We start from the raw sequence: 9,397 nt of genomic DNA on the forward strand, positions 1-9,397 counted from the left end.
CGGCCGCCGGCAATTTCCCGCTAACAACCTGCTGCTTTCTCCCCAGAGCGCAATTAGCTGCACATCGTCAAGGCTAAGATGGTTGCACAGAATTAATTTTCATTAAAAAAAAAGGAAGAAAAAAATCAAATTAAAAGAAGACTGAAGTTCCAGAGCAAAGTAAATCAAAAAAAAAAAAGAAGTAGACATGGCAGAATAAACCTTCTCGTAACTTGGATCCATCCAGCGGTCGAGCTAGCACAGGAGCAGACACCTCTGCGTTGGCACGAGGCCCCCTGAACGAGCAGGCGTTTCAGCTGTGCTCCTCCAGCCTCAGCGTGAATGCAGAATATTTATCAATTCCCGCGGCGGGTTTTTGGGGGGGACGCTCCTAAAAGCATACCATCCGAGCCTTTCGGTAATTTCCGAAAGCAAATCTCCGTATAGCGCTTTTATTAGGCGAGGTGAGATGTTTCTGCCGGACAAAGAGCCCAAGACACAGCAGCACCCGCACAGGGCCCAGTTGGGGCAAGGGATCAACTTCCCGCAATTTCGCAAGCTGCCGTGCACCCGCAGAGCCGTCTCGCTTTAATATTCCTAAATACGCCTGTTATCTTTTGGCTACAAGGAGAGAATTACAGTGAGTTTTTGGGATGCTGCTCTGTTTGACTATTGCCATTCAGTGATTTCCTTGATGAAATGGATGCTAGGGTCGGAATAAAAAGAAGCCCTAACTTTTGGTTTTGCAGGGCGCTTTACCTTCTGGATGGTATCAAGCGTTTTCTTGGGAGCAGCCCTTAGCAGCGCTCCTCTCCGGGGGAGGAGGGCAGAGGCAGCGGCCAGGCTGCCTTTGGGCACTTGAACGCGCACGCGCGCACCCTCGCACCCAGCGCGTACCCCACCTTGGCCAGGACGTCGGAGCACCGCAGCCGCTGGTGGCTCCTGTCGGCGCTTCCTCTACGGCAGCGTTCAATTCACCCCAGAGTCTCTGCAAAACAAATATCTTAGACCGCGGGTCAGGAAGTGTGTTGCCTCCCCTCTCGCGGGGTCTGACGGTGGATTAACGTCAGAGGAGATCACCGGGGGCCTGATCTTCCAAGGTGATGAGCGCACTCGGCTCCACCTGGTGTCATCGCAGGCCGGCTGCCCACCTTCACAGGAAGGAAGGCAACGGGCCTTGACGTGCTCCAGGAAGGCAGCATGATTCAGTGGAAACAACACGGAATTAGGCATCTGTCCCTCGAATTTTGTTCCCAACTCTGCCGCTTTGCTTTGGGGTAAACAGCATCAGTCACCTTGACTCAGTTCCTGCCCACCCACCTTTTTTTGGGACCTGACAATCATTTCCTAAGGGTTATCTGTGGAGTAAGCATAAGCGTGTAGTGTATGCACACACCTGCATGGTACTTCATTTCTTTTCCTTCTTCTGCTGGAAATAATCTTGCTATGGCCAACCCCGTCTGAACTATTCGAAACCAATCAGAGAAGAAATGCGTCTTTCCACCACTGAGCAAGAGAAAATCTGGCACGATTTCAGAGTAAATACAGGAGCTTCGTGTCTGAACTGTTCAGAGTTACGGTAATTGTTCTGGCATCGTTCCCAGAGCTGAGCTAAGGTCAGGGAGAAACCTGTAAATTAATAACTACAGAACCGATGTGATCTCTCTCCAGGAATCATGTTACACATACATGAAGCTTTATGGGAGAGAAAAGACATGCTTCAGTTTGGTCCAGAAATGTTTAAAATTTTTAAATATCAGCATCAACAGCTAGCATACTGTGGACCTATGCAGAGATGTTGGTCCCAATTCTGATCTCACCATCACAGGGACTTCATAAATGAAAACAGGTTAGTCTGGATTAATTATATTGGCACTACCCCAACGAACAGGAATCAGGTGTAATTACCTTCCCTGAAAACCAAGCCGAGATGGACAGGCTCTTCCTCTGGGGTCTTGTCTTCCAAAGAGCAGACATAGCTGTCCTCATGGCTGCATCCAATCACCATGTATCCAAGCAACATCCATTCGCTAATGAATATTATTGATTAACAGCTAATTGCTGATGACACTTGCGTTATTAACATTTAGGAATTCCATTACACCACAGATTAGAAACACAGGACCAGAAGGGTTTTTTGATCTAAGAACCAGCTTCCTTATACTGCAGATAACCACATCACAGTCATTTAGATAGCCGTCAGTCTCTTCCTCTTTCTTTTGAAAGATTAGTCCAAAGCCTGCCTCTGAAGATTACAGACCTCAATTTATAGTCTAAAATTTTTTATTGCCAGTTTATATCTATTTGTTCTTTTGCCAAATTATTTTTCAGCTTAAAATAACTCTTCCTCCCTGTTGTTTGCTTTCTTGATATATTCATAGAGCCCACTCTCATCTCTTCTCAGCATTTATTTTGCTAAGTCATACAAGCCAAGCTCAGAACCTCCTGTCATAAAAAACACGTTCACAGTTCTTTTATCATCCTAGTTTTTCTTTTCCAGTTTTTCTTTCTTGAAGACAGGTGACCAGAATAGTATAGTTAATTCCAGATGCCTTATGCAGTGGTATAAATACTCTCCTCTCTGTCCTCAAAATACCCTGTTTGATATATCCTGCAATCATGTTATCAAAGTCACATCAAACTGGTCACTCATAATCATCAACTAATAAGATGAGGTTCTTCTCTTTCTTTGTCCTCTCTAGTTGCCAATTAGAGCAAAAGTCCCCACTACAGCAAAAGGTTTTGTAAGTATGTGATCCCACATTTTGTTCCACTACATTTTAGCCTGTTCCTATTACTCCATCCCCTTGATCTTTCCCCTCTTCCTAAATGATATCCCATTCTTCCTCTGATGATACCACTTAAGCACTAGCAAATGTCATGAGCATACTCCTGTTTCTTTTTCCCAAAGTCACTAACAGAAATTAAAATAAGTAATGTCCATGAGAAACTCCGCTAGAAATCATCTTTCAGCCTAATAGTCCCCCTTTCTGCCCAACCTCTTCTATGACACAATCTCTAGGTGTTAATCCGCATCTGGATGATCTGCAAGCTTGCCCATTTCTTATTCAATTTTCAATTCTTCTTACTTCATCTGTGCACAAAAAGATGTCAATACAGCTAACTAACAGATGAAATATGGCATGCATGCAAGCATGGTAAAAGATGCATCCCAAAAGCTTATTATTACAAGTAGATAATGCAGAGAAAGGATGTTTACCTCCACTTTATAGAACAAGACACAGGATCAAGTATCAAAACAAACCTGTAATGAAGTGAGGAATTCAAAGGATGGTTCTGCTGCTCCACTGGACAATTCTCCCATGTTCTTGTGTTGCATAACAAGCAGAATACTTAGCCCCTTTGGTAATTTCTATATCAATTCTGCATTAGCAACTACCATTTTCAAAAAATCAGCTCAGGTTCCCAGAAGGACCTTTATTTAAGGTCTGAACTATGGCACCAACCTCATCATTTCACGTGCTTGTCAGATGACATCAGAAGAGCTTCCACAGCACCAGGTGTTCAAGACATTATCGTGATTGTCAGATCAAGCAGAAGAGAAGAACGAGGCAGGGAGGGAAGTAAGAACGGATCCAAAGATCCAGGGGAAGACAGAAGTCCATTTCCTGTAAGTGCACGGGACATGAAAAGAAAGGACAACGAGAGGATCCAGCGAAAAAAGTGTTCTGACACACTGTATCCAGACATTTGGTTTTGCTCCTTTTCAAGGGTTTATGTGAATTCATAAGCTGCAATCTGAAAGGAAAGCTTCATCAGGCAACACACAGCATATTGCACAAAGTTGCATCTTTTCAAGCTGAACAAGACCTAGGAAAGCTTTCAATAAAGGTTTTCGGTGTATTTTAACTCACACTAAGGCATTGGTGACAGTAATTTTTCGTTGCCCCTGCTTCTGAAAACAAGTAAACCAAAACACTCACTTCTCTGAAGTGATCCAGAAACAGTGTAGAGCCAGAGGATGAGCAAACAYGCTGGAGGGTTAGCTAGGTCCTAAGTGATAGCCCAGCCTCCCTCCTCTCACTGCAATGTGCTCTGTCAAAGAAAAAACCCTTCCTCGGCCTTGTAGAGTTTCTAGATGTTTTCTGGGTACTAGAACACAATAAAAACAGCAAGTGGCACCTTCTCGTAGAGAAGGGCTTCCTACAGAAAAGCTAAGCTTATGATAAGCTTAAAACGTGGTGCTGCCAGCACACAGCGTTGGCGTATTTCATTAGCTTAAACCCTGAGCAGGGTCAGCTCTGCTGGGAGGGAAAAACTCCAAGGGAATCCCACTTACTTTCAAGCAATATCCAGTACAAATGCCAAACTAGAGGGTTTTTTTTTCCTTCCTTCATATTCTCACTTTAGAAGGGCAGATTTTGGTTTATGACAAAGTGATTCTGTCCAGAAGTGGCTGCATTACAGTGGTGGCTGAGGTGATTTATTGGGATGAAAGACATGAGGCAAGAAAGGTGAGACAGGGTACCGTATTAACATTTAAATCACTGAGTCAGAGAATTTCATCATTTCAGAAAGGCTTTTCTCCTAATTCTGCCTTAATTTTAACTAGGAGTTGTAAATAAATAAATACTTGTAAGATTTCTCTCCCTTCCCATTTTTACAGGAAAAGGGAAAGAAAAATTTTCTTAAATGTGAAAAAATAATGAGAACCAGAAAAGCATGTTTGTACTCCCTTGTTTATATCATTCCTGTCTCAAGATAAAATAATGGTAGCTTGAAATGTCTATATAAAATAAAGACTGGTCTTTTCTGTTGTTCTTAAAGGCCACCTACCTTTCCTAATTTCTTTTGCATCAAACCATCTCCTGTGTTTGGGAAGCCCAAGGATGCTATCGGTGCACATCTGCCCCTCCAGGGTACGGCACCCTGTCCCACTTTGTGGGACAGATCTAAAACTGCCCTGCAGCTGCCCGATGGTCATTTTTACAAGAGAACAGGTGGTTCCAAAACCCAATGTTATTACAATTGTAGTAGTGCTATAGGGGCTTATTCAAGGTTAGGGGCTCCACTGTGCTCAGTGCTGTACAAATCCTGAGCAGGAGACAGTCCTGCTGAGAGGCTTGAGAAATGGCAAACTTGAAAATAAATAAATAAAAGGAGCAGCGCTGGCTGTGGGATTAATGCCTCTGGGACACAGAAGGCCTCTTGCTGCTGCTATTTATAGTTCACACCTGGTCCACACTGTTGGTGGTCCTTGCGTTTCTTCTGGGATGAATTCCACGGTCGATGACTGAGTTACAACTTTGTTTTCAACATTAAACCAAGGGAAAAATGAATTGATGTTGGAAGGGAGTTAAGGTCGGTAACTGTTTTCCCATAGTTTTTCAGGAGCATCACTTGCTCTCTGCAGTGGAAAGAAACCTCGTGACCTCACTGTATTTATAGCTCTTTTTTGCCAGGTGGGCGTTAGCCGAGTTGTCTTCAGGCAGGGAAACCATTCTCTACAGCGTTGCAACATATACTTGCTTTTTGTGCCAATGGAAAGCCACAGCAAAATGCTACCAAATCAGAAAGGTGTTAATATCTATTCTCATTCCATCACTGTAAGTGACAACGTATGGTGTGAAACAATGGAGAAACCAGGCCAAAAAGGGGGGAAAAAATTCAGTGCAAAGCACTGAACCACTAGTTGGCATGCAATTTGTACAGTTCCAAGTTTACTCTGAATTGCACCATGCGCATGCAACTTAGGTACAGGAAGGCTTTCAGCCATCACTGCAAGGCTGCTGCAAGCCCCGCTATGGACAACAGCCCCGACAAAGTCCTTCGCAAATACCTGCCCTACAGCAGAGGAAATAAGGTGGCTGGGGCGCAGCCTGCAACGGCGCAGCGAGGAAGTCAGCTGGTAGATGAGGGGTCAGGCAGTCCTGCAGGCTGTGCTGGGGCTCGAACAGACGCTGCATCCCCTGCGCATCCCCACGCGCACCTATGTAACCCTTGGCCCAGCATCTATACCACAGGGGATGTGTCTCTCTGCCCTAACGTATGCAGAGCTGTACAGAACTCCTACCACAGTGCTTCCTTTGCCTTAAATACTTTGCCCTTTCCTGCTACTCCCAGGGGTATTTCACGCCCATGGTCTGCTAGACGATTTGCGCTTGCTTCTGGCTCAGGATCAGTGAATGAGCTGAACAGAGCCCCAAATGGCTGGGCTTCCTATCTGACCTACCAAAGGAACCCTGCACCCTTCACATCTGCTTTTGCTTTCCATTCGCTTGCACACAGTCTGGATATTAGTCCAGTAAAAGCTACGCAGGAGTGAAAACTGATGCAATGCACCACCATCCTATGCTGGGATTTTCAGGCTTCGGTTCCCCTTTCTGTGGAAAGCCTGAGGATTTGTCTCTGTTGGGGTTATTGTCTTGTATAACTTCCCTCTCGGTGCTGGTTACGAGAAGGAATCCTATCCTTATAAGGAAAGAAGGATGTTTCCCTGTCCTAAATATGACAGGAGAGGCCTGATTTCCAAACATCTTCCTTATAGCCCAGGCTCTGATTTTGCATAATGCACACTCAGAGAAAGGACTATGTACTTTGTTATTCCAGCACCTAAATTAGATTAGTAAAGAGAGAGGATAGATTATTGGTACACTGCTGATATATAATTTTTTTGCACTGTCTAGCTGTTTCGGGAAAGGTAGCTCTGGTACATAAGTCAGCACGCTGGCTAAGATCAAGAACATGGCTCAGGTAGTATTTCAGAGTATTGAAAACCATAAAGTACATCTCAGTCCACCCAAAGCTCACACATACCTCAAGCTCCTTCCTTGACAGTTTGCTTTCAAGGCTGGATCTGTCAGCAGCCCGCTGGTGGTGACAGCATGTGGCAGTGAACATGGCACGCTGCTGTCTGCTACCGAGGACTCCACCCACGCTTGTAGAGCAGCTCTTTGGCTGTGGACCTCTGCACTTTATCGCTGCATGATAACGCTTCTGGTCTCACACTCCATCCCAGCATCCTCTTCTCTTAAAACACCTTAAATGAGACCCTGGGGTAAACCTTTATAGGGGTTTCGGTGGAAACTCTAGTGCCTGAACCAAACAGTGTTTTTTTGGCTGAGCAAATCCCTTCCATAGAACACTGAAATATAGGATGGGAATCATCTCATGAGCACAAACAACTGTAATCTTTAGGAGCCATGACCCTCCTGCGATCCTGTGACACATCTCCATTCACTTCCTACAGCCTGAGCAAAGCCCTTGCATTTCCAGACTTGCCCTCTGTTGTTAGCAGTGGAAACGGACCGTTGCTCACCTCTATTCCAATATGGATCTGCACTTTTGAAAAACAGAGGGAAAGCCAGGGCTGGATTTGTACCTGACCCTTTCTAATAGGATGGTATGCTAGGCTTGATTCATTTCAGCTTGTTGCCCTGCTCTGAGATGTGTAGAAGTTCATTCATTTCAATAGCATTATATCAAGAGTAAAATGTATAATTGAATACAATTCTTCTCTGACAGGAACTAATCTCTACACAGTATTTGTGCAGCGCAACGTGGACAGACATGTCTAAAATACTGCCAAGCAGTGTGGTGAAATATGAACCCCCTGCCCTCACCGTGCAATGCATCGCCACCACCAGCACCCATCCTCCTCGGAGCACACGCAAGGCTCTCCCATCCTGCCCCACACAGGTCTGTCCTCATGCCACGCAGCCCATGTGCTCGCACAGGGATATTCATTAACAGACCATTCGCCGTAATTTTGCTTACCAAACAGTGGCAGTTGGCTAATACCAAGTTATTGGTTGATTACTCCCTGCAGTAGGAGATCAGAGTACCAGCTCTGTCAGGAATACATTTCCTCTTCACTTCGTTCTCCTTAAAAGTCAATAGAAACACAGGTGTGCATTGTTCAACTATGTATTAAGTGTTTACCAGCTGGCTCCTGGCTTATGGAAGGGAGATTATGAAGGTGCAGTTCACATGCCTCTTTTCCAGAGAACTGAGCAGCTGGAAGTATATCTACAGCTGTTTGGCATGGGACACTTCTTTCTCCTTCGAGATACTTGCTTTACAACATGTCCAGCCCTTGGCAACCTGGAAAATGAAATATAAAGATTGGAGGTGGGGAAGAGAGATGGATAAAAAATAAAACCATGGGTGTGATCTAAAGCCTGTTAAAGTTAAAGGAAGTTTCAGATCACACCCACAGTCTAGCCGAAAAAAAGCTGCCAAATTAACTTAAGGCTATTGGGCTTTCCAAATTTAGCACCTCCAAAGAGAACATATTTTTAAGATGTTGTTGCATTCACAGACAACTGTTGTGATAACTCCTGGTCAGCGATCATTAAAATAAAACCCTTGTTACAGCAGCATGCTTGGCTGCACAAGAGGTCAGTGAAACCAATTGCCTGCTGTGTGCAATGAATACAGGATCATAAAACACACAGTGAAAAATCCTATTTGTCACAGAGTCAACTTCCCAGCAAGGGCAGGAATCTCATATCACACAACACACCTCCTTGTTTGTGATCATACGCTTGAATCGCTTCCTCATCATTTACACGGCAGCTATCTAGGAAATGCGTTCAGGGAGTATCCTAGTACTTACAACACAACTTTCTGATATGCCCTTTTTTGCGTTAGGCAAACATCGTAGCTGCGTAGAAACAGAGGTCCTTGCGACCACCTTACCCTGCCGATAAGCCTGGAAGCCTTCCTGCTGCATGGCACGGTGCAAAGCCAAGTCCCGGGTACAGGAGAAGCAGGGCTGCATTTTCCGGAGCGCTCCCTACCAGCGAGGTGGCCGTCCCAGCGCAGGCTGAGGAGCAGAAGGGATTTGGTGCTTGAAGGCTCAGGTGGCTGAACAAGATCAACAGGGACGAGGACTAATGAAAAAGCTCTGTGTCTGGATGGAGAGATAAAGGGGAGAAAGGAAATAAAAAGCGGGAATTAATCTGAGGAATGTTTTAACCATGGCCACTGAAATGCCATAGGCAAGGAAAGATCTTAGAGTAGGAAGAGTTTCAGACTTGGATATAACAGTATCTGAATACCTAAAACCCAAACTCCTTTCATCCAGGGATTTAAGAGTGTTTACGCAGGAGCCTTATATCATCTTCCCTGCTAGAGCGTAATATCTGCTTAAGCCTGACATTTTAAAATACCTCTGCCACACGGAGACACTCAGATGACTCAGTGCAGACATAGACCTCAGCTCGGCCCTTTGATAGGTGCCATCACGTCACAGTACAGCTTGGGAAACCAACAGCTACGGGATGCTCCCGGACGCCCGCCTGCCAGCTAGAGGATAGATCTGCTGGCACAGTCATTGCACCTGGCATCACAGCTTATGTTACCATCTAATAGCTTATGTTACCAACTGCATTGCTTTCTGCAACAACCCATCTAGGGATGGAGCTGCTCAAGGGTCTGGGACAGTCCCGATGAA

General features: G+C 45.0%; 1 protein-coding gene across 3 annotated transcripts in view; it reads right to left on the reverse strand.

Moving 5' to 3' along the window:
• Nucleotides 1-7,820, reverse strand: part of LRRC56 (leucine rich repeat containing 56) — a 75,670-nt gene extending 67,850 nt beyond the window's left edge. Inside the window, exons 1-5 of one of the 3 annotated variants that reach the window (XM_026059096.1) lie at nt 7,717-7,820; nt 6,757-6,979; nt 1,888-3,608; nt 1,376-1,444; nt 202-967 (exon numbers count right to left, since the gene is read on the reverse strand). The gene's annotated coding sequence lies outside the window, so the exon portion shown is untranslated. Of the gene's footprint in view, nt 1-201; nt 3,609-6,756; nt 6,980-7,716 lie in introns of all 3 variants that reach the window. The other 2 variants (XM_026059098.1, XM_026059097.1) reach the window with 2 other exon arrangements.
• Nucleotides 7,821-9,397: the final 1,577 nt, after the last annotated feature.

The sequence above is a fragment of the Apteryx rowi genome, unplaced genomic scaffold (assembly GCF_003343035.1).
Source record: "Apteryx rowi isolate R43461 unplaced genomic scaffold, aptRow1 scaffold_152, whole genome shotgun sequence".
In the NCBI taxonomy this organism is placed as follows: domain Eukaryota; kingdom Metazoa; phylum Chordata; class Aves; order Apterygiformes; family Apterygidae; genus Apteryx; species Apteryx rowi.